This window comes from Lissotriton helveticus, chromosome 1_1, assembly GCF_964261635.1.
Source record: "Lissotriton helveticus chromosome 1_1, aLisHel1.1, whole genome shotgun sequence".
Taxonomy (NCBI): domain Eukaryota; kingdom Metazoa; phylum Chordata; class Amphibia; order Caudata; family Salamandridae; genus Lissotriton; species Lissotriton helveticus.
This window is the reverse complement of record NC_136057.1, coordinates 253,288,466-253,305,779: the sequence shown is the minus strand read 5'-3', so window position 1 is coordinate 253,305,779 and position 17,314 is coordinate 253,288,466.

Here is a 17,314-nt window from a genome sequence, read left to right as displayed (position 1 = left end):
TATCTTTGCCGGGCTTGGGAATGATGGTAAAGGAGGCTTCAAGCATAGGTTTGGTAATTGTCCCTGTGTCTACAAATTATCTTTGCCGGGCTTGGGAATGATGGTAAAGGAGGCTTCAAGCATAGGTTCGGTAATTGTCCCTTTGTCTACAAAGGTGTTAAAGAGTCTAGTGGGAATCGGAGCTAGAGTCTGGCTAAATTGTTTTGTAGAACTGAGGTGACAAGCCACCAGTGCCTGGGGACTTGATGTTTCAACCTGGCAACAAAAAAAATCACCTCCTCAAGTCTGATTGGTTTCTCTAAACTATAGACTTGCGCTGGGATGAGTGCGGTTAAATGAGCTTTCTCCATATAAGGGTGAATGCTGTCGGGAGGGAGGCTCTGAGCTGTGTATATATGTTTTCTAATAGTCATAGGAGACCCATGCTATTTGTGTGTCCCACCGGATCTCATTCCTGACCAATGATTATCTCCCACCAATATGGTAATCAGTTCCCCTCTAACCACCGCACTTAGCACCTCCCAAGAAGTAGTCATTGGGGTCTCACCCCTGTCATGTTCTGGAGGAATGTAGAGATAGCAGTGTTTAAAGTGCTGACGTTATATGTATTCTGCACGAGGCAATCACACAATCTCCAGTTTGTTAATCATAGGCATACTTTATCCAACTGGAGAATAAGTGCAAGAGGGCCGTAGTACAATAAGAACATGGTGAGGAAAATTATATTTTGCCTTGTTGTATGTGCCTACGTGTTCCCCATCCTATGTTATATGTGCATGATCGATATGCATATATCCCCCTATGATCGATTAAAGACGCAATTACAGTTGTGTCCAACGTTAGTATGCCAGTTTCCAGTCCTCCTGAAAGCAACGAGAATTAGGCCTATGTTGCCACGCATTTACATTGTGCACGTTAACTTATTGAATTGTCCCCGTTTCTAGGCCTCAAAGGGCCCGGACACCAGATTCAAGCTCCAGTCTCCTGAACCATTCCGAGGAGCGATACAGCCCCCACCTGCATCCCTGACCCTTCACTTACTTCCTGCCAAGCAACGCGGTGCCCGGCCTGGCCTGCCTGCCTGTCTGCCAAGAATATGTTATGCCTCTAGTTATCAGTTCAGCTCTCCGTCTTCACATTCCTAAGCTAGCGAACCGCATAAACAGCTTCAGCTATAGTCTAGTCTTTCTGTCTCCATGCAAGTGAATTACTGAATTAGTATCCATAGAAGATCCATAGCACACGCAATACATGTAGAATATATGCATGCACCAGCCTTAGTGTCAAGTAGCCTTTGCCCTGATAACTTTTAGATTCTATCAACATGTACTCCAAACACCAGATACCAGATATGATATAGGTACATGTCGTCCTGACATCGCAGACTTCAGTCTCCTCTTCTAGTGCAGAAGTCATAGCCCCCCAGTTCTCCCTGGTAACGCGTCATTGCCCGTTTGCGCGCACCACTAGGTTAAAGGTTCCAGCTGCTCACGTAGCCCCCTCCATGTATCCACCCACTTCACGACACTTCTGTGACGTTCTCATCACATGTCTCAGTGCACGCCTTATGCACGCCTTCTGTTACCGCCCATGTGTTCTTATCTTACGCTTGTCACAAGTTACGCCTACTGTATGTAATGTATTTGAAATGTCTTACTATATATACACTGCACTGTTAATGAAATGGTGCAGCTGCCTTCCTGCCTTCCTTCCTTCCTATTTATTTCAGGCTGTCCCGTTCCAGTCCCTTCCCTTTTGCCTGAATAAAGCCTGTTCAAACTCGGATACATCGGATCCTGCCTCTTATTTATTGAGCTATCTGTTATTGTTAATGTAATTCAAAAATAGTACCGGTAATTAATTATTTATTTACCACATAAATGGCGCCCGAATAGGGACTTGCCCTTTCCCCACGCGCCGGCGAAGCAACGCAGGCCCCCTGACCCTTCTACAGCCGTGACGGAACCATACCGTGCACGTGCAGATATTTCTGCTTCAAGTCTCCCTCAGGCCCACGGAGGAGTCGGAGACTGCGGTCCAGCATCCAGACGAGGCGGTGAGGAATGCGGCGAGTCCCGACCAGAGCCCAAGCCGAGAGTACAAGGTCCGAGGTATCCGGAGGCCCACCCGTAACCTGTAACTGAAGTCCGAAGTTCGTAGTCCGACGTCGTAGCAGTCCAGTCCAGTCCGAGGCCTTCCGTTCTTGCTGCCCGGTGAGTACCGTTGCTGGGGTAGTATCTAGACAGGGTCATTAATTTGTCTCTGCTCCGATGGGTTTGGGTACGCAGATCCAGTCCAAAGTGTCCACCTAGGTGGGTACGGGTCCGACGTGTCTCTTTATGGGACCGGTATGTTCTGTACTGTTTTAGCAGTGCATCCAGTAATTCTAGTAAGTCCGTTCTCGAGAAATTCATGTGTTCTATTTTATTCTGTTCGAACTGTTATTCATGTATTTTTATGTCGTGGTATGAGTGATTTGTTTGCTATTCTATTACTGTGATTATTGTGTATTGCGTTTCCAAGTATATAACCGAAATGCCTCTGTTCTCGAAATTACGTCAGTTAAAGACCAGAAAAGGGTTACTCGAAGAAGCAGTTCCTGTCCCTCCTAGGGACAGTCCAGGACATTTTATGTATCACAAGCATGGCTTAGATGCCATAATATATCTAGACTTATGGGTGGACTATACCAAGGAACTAGAAGAGAAATATAGATGGCCCGTATCAGGTACATGGGATGCCGAGTGCATCATGCGAGTAGAAGAAGCATTATGGAAAAAGAAAGCCAGACAGTCCCAGAAAGATGCCATCGAGTTATGGCGCAAAGAATCTCATAAAAGAACCGAAAAAGAATTCAGAAAAACAGAATTAAGTAGGGAATCCGCAGAAAAAGCCCAAGAAAGGGAATTAATAGAAGAAGGTGAACGAGTTAGAGCAGAACAGTCAGACAGACAGAGAAATGCCCTTATTAAAGGCATGTATCCTCTTCTTGCCGAGGGCTTGCCAAAAGCAACCCCGGAAGCACCCTGTAATTTACCGCCACCAATGGTCCCGATTAAGCTACGTCACAAACCGACCGCAGCTGACATATTTCTTTCGTCCTATTTGGACGACACAGTCCCAGCCTATGCAAATCCTATTCCGCCTGCTCACCCACAGCCTCCCGTTAATAATGTAATTCCTGTTCGTCCAGCCACTGGTCCCGGGAGCCAAGTTCATGTTCCAGCACCCCCGGACCAGCCCACAGTAAATGTACCTGCTTTGCCAGTTACCTTACCAGCACGTACAGTATTCACCGACGATTCCAGTTTAGGTGCCACGGGGGGGAGGTTCTCCTCGTACCCCGCCTCAACCGAAGCGTCTGACGCTACATGACGTAGCGTTACAGCGTACGCCAAAAGTGGCGACATACACAGATCTCAAGCGACTTCTTACTGACTGTATATATGATCCAGTTCCAGGCGAAGATCACATGATCTTATATTCAGTACGTTTAAGACGAGTGGCCAGCTTTTTGATCACCCTGCCCGATATGAAGGAACATCTAGACAGAATATATCGTTTTATCCGTACAGGAGAGAATCCAGGAAGTATTCACGAAGCCATGGTTCAAAGAAAAGTCGAGACTCAGCTCATGATTTTAAAGTTCCTGATTAACTGTTTAATAAGAGAGCAAGATTACCCAGATAAAGACCAAGACGAGATGAAAGTCCTGACTAGGTGGAGTGACAATATAGCCGATGGAAAACACAAGACACAAGGTTGTATAGAGAGTATGTATAAGAAAATTCGTAAGGAAATAATACGTATACACAAGGAACGAGAAGCAAAGAGAGCAACCGAGAAAGAGAGTGACTCTTCTAGTGAAGAGGTAGACAGCGAGAATCCCGACAGAATAGCGTATGTAGGTAGAACTAGACTTTCCGACCGACATTCACGCCTAGATTACAAGAAAGCCTTTCCTCCTCCAGTACCAGAACAGTGTTCTCTTGAGCAAGTATTCCAAGCTACCGATCACATTCTGAAATCACGAATAGGGTATAGCGAGCTTAGTACCACCCATGAACAAGAACTAGCCCGATCAGCAGTCCGATGGACTAGTGATTCTACCACGTTTCCAGACGAAATAGTGGCCCAAACGTTTCTGAAACTGCCCCCAGCCGAGCAACGTCTAGTGGGTATGTATATGATCCAGCACCTCATTACACTGTATGAGGAACAACATTCTGATCCAGGTCCTCCACATGATGTATTGAACGAGTTACTCCAATTCAGATGGAAAGGTCTAGGTACCGATTTAATTAGTGTCATTCTAGAACAGCGCCACAAATACCGAACTTTTCTGAATCCACATTATGTTTCCGTCTCACCCCCAGAAAGAAAATCATTCTACATTGACAGACAGAATCCGTTACGAGAAGTGCATCCAGTTAAGGGAGAAGATGGTAGTCTAGAACGAGTATTTGTTTACACCCCTATCACGAAAATAGAACTCTTGGAAATGAAAAAGTTAATTCCCTGTCACGATAAAGATCCAGCAGGGTTTCACCGTGAACTAAAGGACATGCTCCGTATGGGAGAATACACGTATCCTGACCTCATTAAAATGTTAAAAGTCCTGTTGCCTGCGGGCATATATGAAAAACTCAAAGAAAAAGAATGGGAGGTGGGAGAGAAAAAGATAGATTGGACAGCATTAGAAACTGAAGATAATACACGAGTACCAGGTACCGGTCTTGGGGAAAAAGCTAAAGCTTTGCCTGAATTACTGATACAAGTTTTGCCAAGATTACTAGCCACGAAAAAGGAAGATTGGGATGCCATCTCAGCCTGTAAACAGAAACAAGACGAAGATACTAGTGATTTTTATTCTAGATTTGAGAAATGTTTCATTATTAATAGTGGTCTGAAAACAAGTAGTGAATCGTACCCTCATCTTTGTGTTACCAAACTAGTCGAGAATTCAAGTCCACAAGTTAAAAATCGAGTACTGAAAGTCGAAAGTACCTGGCAAGCTAATACTCCGTCACAGATGCTCCAGATGCTACAGTACCACCAGAACAGAATCAGGGAAGAGCAGGAACACGAAAGGAGACGTATGAAAGACACGAAAATGAAAGTACTAGTTGCACAGTCTGTTCCACAAGACAGTCAGAAGAGGGGTCCGAATCAAGCCAGTCATCCGACAGCTCCTGTTAAAGGGACCTGCAATTACTGTAAACAGCCAGGTCATTTTATAAACGAATGTGCAGTTCTAAAACACAACATAGCTACTGGTAAAACTAAAGAAAGACCACGTCCGCCTAGACAAGAACAAGTTTCACAGACTTCCCAGCCACCACAGAATGCACAACAGTCAGTTACAGTACAGCAGCCTATAGCTGCAACACAACACGTTACACAGCAGATGTACCAGTATGCACAGTCCGAGTATCCAGATTATCAGCCATATTCATGAAACAGCCTAGAGAGGGAGGTAGGCTTGCCTCTCATCGAGATTCCTGTAGATCAAGAGGGTCCCTATGTACACAGTCAAGTATTAGGGAAAGACAGAAAGTTTCTGATTGATACAGGGGCAAGTAGGACTACCATCAGTCATGACGAGGTTCCAGGGGCTCCGCTCTCAGGCTCAAGAAATGTTTCCCTTGGATTTTCAGGAAAGCCTATTGTTAATGAAATATCGAAACCAGTTACTCTAGAAGTCGGTCCATTGTCCCGAACTACAGACTTGTTACTCATGAAATCTTGTCCAGAGAATCTGTTAGGCATTAAAATTCTGAAAGAATTAGGAGCAGTAATATGCTGCTCCCCAGAAGGGGTGCGACTGTTTCTCCGTGATTTTAAAGGTCATTATGTATTACGTGATTTTGATCCAAGATTATTGAATGTACCGCAGCATTTATGGGCGCAAGGTCCAACTGATGTAGGTTGTATGCATATCACACCCCACCGTGTCACTCTGAAGCAAGGTGTTGTATTACCACGAATCAGACAGTACAAATTGCCACCTGAGGCTGTAGCAGCCTTATCCAAAATTATTGACGAGCTTGTTGTTCAAGGAGTGGTTGTAGAAATTGACTCCAATGTATGTAACTCTCCTATCATTCCAGTCCTGAAACGTACTGATCCCAATGCACCTCCAGTTTATCGATTAGTGATTGACCTTCGAGAACTTAATAAATGTATCATACCCCAGTACCCAGTGGTCCCGGATATTTCTTCACTATTGACAGCCATTGATTCTGAAGCTACATTCTTTACAGTTATCGATCTCAAGAACGCATTCTTTAGTGTCCCCATTCATCCAGACAGCCAGTTCCTTTTCGGATTCTGTTTAAATGGAAGAAGCTATAAATTCACACGAGCACCTCAAGGTTTCACAGAAAGTCCTAGCATTTACAGTCAAGCACTTAAAAGACAACTAGACAATATTCACATGCCAACTGACACTGCCCTGCTCCAGTATGTCGATGATCTACTGATCACAGCCTGTTCTGAACGTGACTGCGAACGCGCGTCACTTACAGTTCTGTATTTTCTGGCCGAGATGGGGCACAAGGTGTCCCCTTCCAAATTACAATTCTGTGTCCAGCAAGTGGTCTACTTAGGACACTTACTGTCCAAGAGGGGTAGGCAGTTGACACCAGACCGTATCCAGTTAATAGCACGTCTTCCACAGCCCAAGACCCAAAAGGAGGTACGAGCTTTCATCGGCCTCACTTCTTACTGCAGACAATGGATTCCTCAGTATGCATTTCTAGCCAAGCCACTGATACAGTTAACGACACAGGAGGCAGCCGTATCGACTGTCCTCCCTTGGACCCAAGAACATACACTTGTTTTCAATGAGTTAAAGAAAGCTTTATGCCAAGCACCTGTTCTAGCAACACCGAACTACAGTAAGCCTTTTACACTTTTTGTTACTGAACGTGATGGTACTGCATTATCTGTTCTCACACAAGATCAAGCAAGACAATACAAGCCCTGTGCTTATTTTTCTAGCACATTAGATCCGGTGGCCCAGGCTCTGCCTGCGTGCCTCAAGTCAGTTGCAGCCACAGCACTAGCTATCAGACAAAGTGATTCTATAGTGTTAGGACACTCCCTGACAGTACAAGTTCCACACTCCGTGGAAGTTCTTTTAAATCGAACTCAGACTCAGCACTTGACAATTGCACGTTTAACAGGTTATGAACTGACACTGTTTCAGCCACACATAGAAATCAGACGCTGCAACGTTTTAAATCCCGCTACACTGTTACCCTCAGTTACTTCAAGTCCTGCCACACATGACTGTGTGGAAGTTGTTAACACCATGACAAAGCCAAGACAAGACCTGACAGATATTGCATTACCTGATCCCGACCTGACACTTTATGTGGATGGTTCATGTATGAGAACTAGTACAGGAGAACTAGTAGCCGCGTATGCAGTGACTACTGACACTGAAGTTCTAGAAACACACCGTATTGATACCTTGTCTGCTCAAGCAGCAGAGCTCGTCGCTCTGACCCAAGCCTGCATACGTGCCAAGAACATGAAAGTTAACATATACACAGATTCACGTTATGCATTCGGAGTCGTACACGACTTTGGAGTGCTCTGGCAGGAAAGAGGTTTCATGACCTCTCATGGAACCAAGATTCAGCATGGCCCCCTCATTCAAGCTCTGTTAGAAGCAATACATTTACCGACAGCCATTTCCATTATGAAGTGCAAAGCACATACGAAAGTCACTGACATCATTTCCCAGGGTAACGATCTAGCAGATCGAACAGCCAAGCTTACAGCTCAGACTCCAGACATTCCAGTTAACACGACACAGACAGACATTCCAGATCAGACTACTTGTATGACGGTTAAGGACCCTACACAAGATGTACTAGATATCCAGTCACATGCTACCTCTGATGAAATCAAGAAATGGTCCGAACAAGGAGGGGTCCAGACAGATCAGGGATGGTTGACGAAGGGAAAAGCCACATGGTTTCTCCCCGACTCAATGGTTCAAGTCATTATTAATACCGCACATAGTCCAGTACACCTAGGAGAAAAGGCCATGTTAGACAGTATCCAGAACATTTGGTTCAACAAGCATTTACGAGCAGCAGCCAAACAGAAAGTCCGTACCTGCATGATCTGTTGTCAGTTCAATCCAGGTAAAGGTGTTCCGGTGGAACAAGGTGGATTCCATCCTCCTGACCACCCTTTTGAAGTCCTCCAGATGGATTATATTCAGATGGAGCGATGTCGAGGTTTCAAGTATGTCCTCGTAGTTGTATGCGCTTTGTCCAGGTGGACAGAAGCATATCCAGTTCCAGATTACACAGCTGCGACCACTGCCAAGCAGTTGGTTCGTGAGTTCTTTCCCCGCTATGGATTACCTAGGGTCGTGTATTCAGATAACGGCCAGCCATTCTCATCCGAGCTCATGAAACAAGTATCCCTTCTGTTAGGGTACCAGTGGAAGTTCCATTGTGTACGCCATCCTGAAGCAGCCGGTCTCGTAGAGAGACATAACCAGACTCTGAAAATCCGTATTGCCAAAGTATGCGCAGAGAAAGGTGTAGATTGGATAGTAGCACTGCCAGTCGCCCTTTTTTATATGAGAATGGTCGCTCACTCCCGTTCAGGTCTGTCCCCGTATGAGATAGTGTTTGGACGTCCCCCCAATATGTGGGGTACACCTAGACCCCGTACCATTACCGATGTTGACAGTAATATGCTGACAGATTACCTTGCCTCCTTGATGTCTGCACTACAATCTTGTCGTTCACAGGTTGCCGCTGCTTTTCCAGACAACACCGACGTGAAACCGCACGACGTCGTTCCAGGTGACTTCGTCCTTGTGAGAAATTTTGATCGTTCAAGTCCGCTGGAGCCCCGCTGGAAGGAGCCCCGTCTCGTCCTACTCACCACCCGGACTGCGGTGAAAGTGGAAAACCGAAAAGGGCTGGGTACATACCAGCCACGTCAAGAAATTCCATGGATTACGACCAAAGACATTTATCAAAGACTGCCCCGTTCTCAAGGACTGCCCAGAAACTGAATCTAAACTTAACCTGTTAGAGAAAACTCCGCAGCAGGAGTATAAATCCAAGTTGAGGTCTAGTAAGTCAGCCAGTTTAATTGTCTAAGTCCCTCTCGGGTGAAACGGTTAGACAGGTTCCTGACATGTATGAGATAGACCCACACAGTGAGAGAGTTAGTCAAAACTCTAAGAGAATACGCTATCAAAAGAATATTTGCAGTAGATGCATCGTTACTCTGTTATTTTTTATGTTTCTGAGTCTTATGGTTACCTGCATAAGTTATGCTTTTCATTTATGTTTTCCTATTTCACATGTACATATGTTTCCTAATGTTACAGTAGAGCACACATTTAGTGACCTGCCTCCTCACGAGTTATCCTATCGTCTTGCTATGCGTAATAATACTTTTATCCGAATGCTGCACTATTCACACCAGACCAGCAATGCCACTAATTGTTGGGTGTGTGGTCGACTCCCCCCTTTCCAGACACCGAAGGGAGTTCTGCCACTCTTTCCCTATCCGTTTTCACATAATGGTTCGTGTGGAGCATGGTCCACATTAACGTCATCCTCCACTGATATGTCCCGTCTGAATCGAACATGTTTCCCAGACAAGGAAGGACTTTCCCATAGAACAGGTTCTGATCTAGAAAATGAAGTATATGATTTAGGTAATTATTCCTCGAATTTCATGGTTTTGAATGTTCAGTCCGAGACTACTCCAGACTCGCCTTCCATAACAGTCCTACCCGTAAAAGGCGAATTATGTGTCAGAAAGAATGGTTCCACACATGTAGGTCATAGTGATTGTACTACTGTGGTCGAGTATAGTGACAGTGGGAAATCTATTTTCAAAGCCTCACGTCATTCTTATTTTGTGTGTGGTCAGACCGCATATATACGTCTGCCCCTCGATTGGGAGGGAACATGTTATATTGCCTTCCTACTGCCACCAGTTTTTCTAGCCCCACCCGATTATCACAGAAACACACATCTAGTACACGTTAGACATAGAAGGGAGACTGAGTCCCCAATTGTCGATCAAACTGAAACTGCTCTAGAACAATATCAAGACTTCAATAAAGGTTTCTTTTTCTTTATAGGTCCGGTCCAGAATAGTAAGTTAATACGTAGGTTAACCAGAACCCTTGAAGCAGTAGTGAATGAAACTACTTCTGCTCTAGGTAATTTAACTGAAGAGCAATCTGCTATGAGATTTGTCGTGCTCCAAAATCGTCTCGTCCTTGACGTCATACTGGCCGATAGAGGAGGAGCTTGTAGAGTCATCGGATCTAGTTGCTGCATTTTCATTCCTAATAACGCGGCGTCTGTTTATTCAGCTATAACCAGACTTCATAAAATTGCCCATCAGTTACACCAGAATCCAGGCACCTGGACATGGTCCGGTTGGCTCTGGAGTATTATATCTGCCTGGGGATGGAAAGTATTGTCATTCCTAGGTATAGCAGTAATGACCATATTCAGTTGCTGCCTCTGTTTACAATGTGGCCCTGCGATTTGCGGCTTGTGTGCTACCTCTTGTATTCCTAGTCCTAAGTCCCGTTCCAAGACAATTCGAGACGAGCAAATGATGCTATATGAACAGATAGATGGTATCATGAATATTGATGTTTCCTGATGGAAACGTAGGGCACAAGGAGGGAATGAGGAAAATTATATTTTGCCTTGTTGTATGTGCCTACGTGTTCCCCATCCTATGTTATATGTGCATGATCGATATGCATATATCCCCCTATGATCGATTAAAGACGCAATTACAGTTGTGTCCAACGTTAGTATGCCAGTTTCCAGTCCTCCTGAAAGCAACGAGAATTAGGCCTATGTTGCCACGCATTTACATTGTGCACGTTAACTTATTGAATTGTCCCCGTTTCTAGGCCTCAAAGGGCCCGGACACCAGATTCAAGCTCCAGTCTCCTGAACCATTCCGAGGAGCGATACAGCCCCCACCTGCATCCCTGACCCTTCACTTACTTCCTGCCAAGCAACGCGGTGCCCGGCCTGGCCTGCCTGCCTGTCTGCCAAGAATATGTTATGCCTCTAGTTATCAGTTCAGCTCTCCGTCTTCACATTCCTAAGCTAGCGAACCGCATAAACAGCTTCAGCTATAGTCTAGTCTTTCTGTCTCCATGCAAGTGAATTACTGAATTAGTATCCATAGAAGATCCATAGCACACGCAATACATGTAGAATATATGCATGCACCAGCCTTAGTGTCAAGTAGCCTTTGCCCTGATAACTTTTAGATTCTATCAACATGTACTCCAAACACCAGATACCAGATATGATATAGGTACATGTCGTCCTGACATCGCAGACTTCAGTCTCCTCTTCTAGTGCAGAAGTCATAGCCCCCCAGTTCTCCCTGGTAACGCGTCATTGCCCGTTTGCGCGCACCACTAGGTTAAAGGTTCCAGCTGCTCACGTAGCCCCCTCCATGTATCCACCCACTTCACGACACTTCTGTGACGTTCTCATCACATGTCTCAGTGCACGCCTTATGCACGCCTTCTGTTACCGCCCATGTGTTCTTATCTTACGCTTGTCACAAGTTACGCCTACTGTATGTAATGTATTTGAAATGTCTTACTATATATACACTGCACTGTTAATGAAATGGTGCAGCTGCCTTCCTGCCTTCCTTCCTTCCTATTTATTTCAGGCTGTCCCGTTCCAGTCCCTTCCCTTTTGCCTGAATAAAGCCTGTTCAAACTCGGATACATCGGATCCTGCCTCTTATTTATTGAGCTATCTGTTATTGTTAATGTAATTCAAAAATAGTACCGGTAATTAATTATTTATTTACCACAATGGGGGTAATGCTCAAGTCTTTGACAAGTGTCTGAATCGCTGGGGTGACTGGATAGTAGTCAATGTAGGTGTCTGCTATGTGGGCTGCAGAGTGGAATGTTTAGTATTTAACAGTAGGGTGGGTTTGCCTCCATATGTCTCCAAAGTTGGACTCGCTCAACCACCTCAAACCTCCAGCTGAGAAAGATCCAGTTTGGCCAAAGCACTGGCCTGACTGGTCCACGTCATTGTTCATGAAAAGGTTTATATCACCTTTGAGGTTCTTTAATTTTGACTCCATCTTACATTTGTCGTCATTTTTGTGTTGCCTTTACACAGGCTGCTCTATTCATGAAGTGTCTCTGCCCTTTGGACTGCAACGTGTTGAAAACCCCTCTCTGTACTTGCTTTGAAATCAATCTCAGACACCAGCTGGCCTAACTGCATACAGACATGTTCTGCCATTACTGATTGACCTATAGGTGCTGTAGTTAAAATACTTGTGGGTTGGGCAGAAACACGACGTAAGGGGGACGTTCTGGTTATATGATGCTTTTTTTGAATGTTCTCCTATTGGCTAATATTTTGCAGATCTTGTATGTCCATATTAGGTATTTTGCATGCTTGCAGAAGCTAGGACTGCCCCTTTATTTTATGCTGAGTTTGTAACCCTAAGCATATAAAAGGCCTCTGTGTTTTATACTTTTTAGACTGCCTCATTCAGTTGCTAAAGGCTTCTGTGTGACGTAGTCTCACTTAATTAAGTTTAATAAAGATGTCTTTTCATATTTTAGCTTCTGTGCCAAGTTCTTTGTATTAGTGAGACCCCTGAGAATGAAGATTACAGTTCTTCACCTTCCACCAAAATGTGCATGTCTGAGGATTGCAACACTTGTGTCAGGGAACCTTTAATAAAGTGTTCTTGCTAATCTTTAGGTGCATACATTGAGGTAATTGTCACATGGAGGGGTCCTATCTGCATGCGATATACTAGCAACCACCTCTTAAACTCAGTCAATTTACCCACTACCACTCCCCGGAAGTCCCTTGAGAGCAATATAGCCATCCCTCCCTTCTTCCCCTGTCCTGAGGACCAACATTGGTGAGGAAATCAGCTGAACCTCATCCTATGCTCATCCTTGGCCAGTAAATGGGTCTCTTGGAGTAGGCAGATGTCACAGTCACTATGCTCCGAGAAAGATAGAACAGCAGCCCTCTCAATCTAAATGTTTAGACCCCTAACATTGAGGCAAGTGAGCTTAATCTCCGTAGTGTCAGTACATAGTGCAAGCAATGATGGTTTCTAGGATGCTCAGGCAGGAAGTATAATGATGGCTTTAGAACGTAGCTCCAGGGCCCAGGTATCTTCATATTGTGCAATGTAGGTAGCATATGGGGGTAGAAGTCAAAGAAACCCCTAACATGTAACAGTTAGAGGTCAACAGTATCGGAAAGAAGTGCATTAACAATGGAAAACAGCAAGCAACGCTTGGTCCAGTCAGGGAGATTTTGCAGGGCTTCCTGAGATCTGGAGAGTAGTGGCTCTCCTCCATCGCCCCAGGCTCAGTTCAATGGAAGTGGCCCCCATTGTGCATGTAACTAGTAGTTGGGCCAAGCCTCAGTGTTGCTGCAGAGTATGAAGAACCATTGCTAGATTTTGATGTCAGCCTATCCAGAACTGCTTGAGGTTCCAGGGCGATTTCCCTTTAGGCCAGGGCAAGGATGTCTATCCAATGTAGCCAGCCTCAGCCAGTAAGAAGTGTACTAGGGGAGCCCCCGGGGGGGTCCTGCTGAGGAACAGGCAGAGGGTTCAGTCTGAATACCTAAGATATGATGTGCATCCACAAGCGGTTTGGGTTGGTGGAGTTGCCTTCCCATTGAAAGACAATCCGGTATGGATGTCCCCATCCATATGAGATCTCTTTAGAGCGCATGAATTGAGTAATCGATTTGAAGACCCTGTGGCGCTGTTAGGTGAGCGCCAAAATGTCCTGGAAGTGTGACAATGTATGACCCTTAAAAAGGAGGGAGGTCAAGTTCCTTGTTTTTTTGATGATTTCATTTTTAATTTGGAAGGCATGGCAAGACGCCAGGATGTCTGGGAGTCTCACATTGTTGCTCTTGGGGCGGCCTACTCAAAAGACTCTGTTGTATTGTAAAGTAGTTTCCTCCACTTGCAAGTCTGCTTTGAGAGAATCAAAATTATGTTAGGAAGGCCCACATCACTGGGGCAGTGTCTTCTTCTGCCTCATCTGTCAGGGCTGCCTGCAGGGTAACTTGTGGTAGTGTTGCAGACTTCTTGGGGTGCCCAGGTTAGGATACTGCCAGTGGGAAGATCCGCTATGGGATAATGACTGTCAAGACCCACCAGCAGTGCAGACTGCATCTTCCGACACTGTTGGCCATGGGTGAAGATTCGTTGGAGTTCACCCCTTAAGTTTAGCAATCTGCTTGGGGCTTGTGATCAGGGACTTCCCCCGGGGGTTCCCGTGTTTCAAGATGCAGATTGTCAGGTACCGAGGAGGGATTCTGCTCACCCTTTGTCCTTCCCACCCCCAGGCGTATAACCCAGTTCTTGCCTCTCCAGCTGCAGTAAGGGGTCTACACATGCAGCATCCCGGCTCTGTTACCAGGTCCACTGGCTTGCTGGTGTGAGGGATGTGAGAAGTATAAGGAGGAAGCAAAGAGAGCACCAACCTCCATCAGAAAATGATGGGGGCAGGACCAGCCGCCTTCTCTCTCAGGGCTGTATCACATGGCCCAGAAAGGCCCGCATGAGGGGTGCTGTGAAAGGGAGCCGGGCTGTAAGGCCCCGAGTCCGGCCCTACCCTGTGGAGTGCACCCATGCGGTGCATGGTCATATGGGGTCTGCACTGTTCCTCCGCTCCTTCTACATGGCTGCCATCTTGGCCACACCCTCCATTATTGGGCTTTCCGAACTGCATTTTTAAGGTGGCAAAGTCTTCAGCCACACCAAGCATGGGTTTGTTGCTCCAATATGAATTTACCTTGGAAAAACAAAAACTGTTGGTTTAATCAAGCACTAAGGCTGGGAACACAGTTAAAGAGTTGTGGTCTGAGGACTGTCTCAAAGTACACTTGTTGTGAATATTTTTTATACATTTCTTGAAGCATCATAAAACAATAAATAGATCCTTTTTCAGGAGTAGAATGTGGGCCTAGTGATAAATACATAATTTACTCCCACCTGATGGCAAATTCATGGGCACAATGAGGGCCAGTGGGTAAATTTCCAGATGTCCCGTATGGGGAGCGCATACTCACTGTTTGTGTTGTGTGTGCTGTGCCCTGATTGGCTGAGTGTTCCTAACTTCATGTTGCAACTAACTTTATGGTGTTCCGGGAATGCGCAAGATCCAGCCATGTGTGTTTTATTTCGGCCAATCACCCAGGACCATTGTGGTGTTGCATATCTATGGAACTAATCTGGGTTTTTCCTGTTTGTGCATTCTACCTGCTGGTTATGTGCCACCTCACCTGCGATTTGTCAATCAGTAGCCTCAGGTCTAGGGTACAGGGTTTGCCTGACCATGTGTTTCTGATTCGGGGTTGATGGAAAGACCATATCAGGGGGTTTGGGCAACAGTGAATTGATTTTGTTTTTGTACATACACATATAATTTTGTACATCAACATCAATATTAACATTCTCCCAGTTGAATTTTCAGCCGCATCATTTACCCAATACTTCATGAAAATCACATTGTTAGGGGCTTGTTGTATTTCAGTTTTAACTATTACTACTTCCCTAGCAACTTGCATTCTACCCAATTTGAGGACAGTGTTTTTACAGCAGGAAATACCCACTTGTAGGAAACCACACAAAAGCAGTACAAAGATTAGAATAGGCAGCAATGATGTGCACAGTCCTGTCACCCACTGGCGGGATCCAGGAAAACCAGCCAATATACCAGTCCTGCTCAGGAGCACCTCCATCTTTATACATGTCGGTTTGTAAACAATGCAGTGCTTGAATAGCAAGAGGCAGAGTACCATTGTTCATGTTTTTGCCTGGGATGAATGTGAAACATGAGGTACTGATCTTGGCACACACCTCTCCCTCCTTTGCAGTCATCAAGTCCCACACATACCGATGCTGCATTATCATGAGTTGGATGGTTCTTAGTTCTTCCTTGATTGCATCAGGGCCAAGCTCAGTACTGTTCAACATTTTCATCATCTCCTATGTGGTTCTTTGAAACCAGTTTACTTTTCGTTCGTCGGCCCTGTGAAGATGGGTATGGAGCCTCCTGCATTCTGCATTGCCTTGTTTGTCAGAAAACAGTCTACGTTCTTCCAGAATGTCCTTAAACTGAGCCCAGCCAAATTAATCGGCAGTTCTATTTACACTAGCCTGATGCAATAGAGTTATTTTCTTCTGTACCGGATTTTGGTGCAACTCTGAAATGAATGACCGGGGTAGGGGTGTGTTGGTGACCAGGGAGCACATGCCTCGCCATCCGGGGTGAAGCTGGGTGAAGGCAAATTCACCACACCGCCAGTAGGTATCTATCAGTGTGGAGATAGCCCATTGCATGTCAGTTCTCATTAGTGCGCTGTGGAACTGTTCCTTTACCACTGAAACACAAGGAATACAGCATAGGTTTCTATAGAATTAGGGGTTGCTCTTTCCCTTCAAGCATGTAACCTATCTATCTTGGTGTCCCATATTTTCTGGCAGGGGTAAACTATGCTGGTATATAACCTTCCCCTATGGGACTTCGAGGTGGATCACGGTGGATGGCCTAACACTGGAACCCCATGTCTGCTGTCCATTTGTTATTAAAGAAGACTGCACCAGACACACTAAGAGCCACCATAGGATCACAGATGGAAGCGGTAGTGGGTGTGCTGTGTACTGGTGCAAAGGCATTGCAACCTCCAAGAATCTTAATTTTTGGGAAAGTCTTGTTGCCAGACAGTATCCTCCTCCCCTATGATGCCCTAACTGCACATCCTCTGTTTGAATCTCACTAGGATTGATGAAGAGGTATAGTGCTGTGGGATTTGTCTCATAATGAGTTATGTTCACTAATCCTCTATGGGGTTCTACTGTTGAGTTATAGCTTAACCCTAATCCTACATAGGTGCAAGTAGAGAAGGCATTGTTCCTCTAGATGGTGTGTAAGGCCCTGTGTGTTGTCAGCTTGTTTGCTGGGCTGGATACAGTGGTGAGCCTATTTCTGAGTACCTTGCTTGGAGCTGTGTTGGATTTTTGCAGACTTTCCACTTCCAGGCACCTCCTTTCCCTTCAACTACATCCTAGCCAATATTGTTGGCCTGTTATCCCTGGCTGTGGCAATAGACTTCCATTAAGTGACAAGCTACCTTCAATGTTTTGGAAGGACATGACCCAACTTGCAGCCTTGAAGTATTTGGAGATCCTCGAGGGAAAGGAGGAGGCAGAATGTTGCGAGGCTCGAGCTCGTTGAATTTCCCTGATGCGGGGA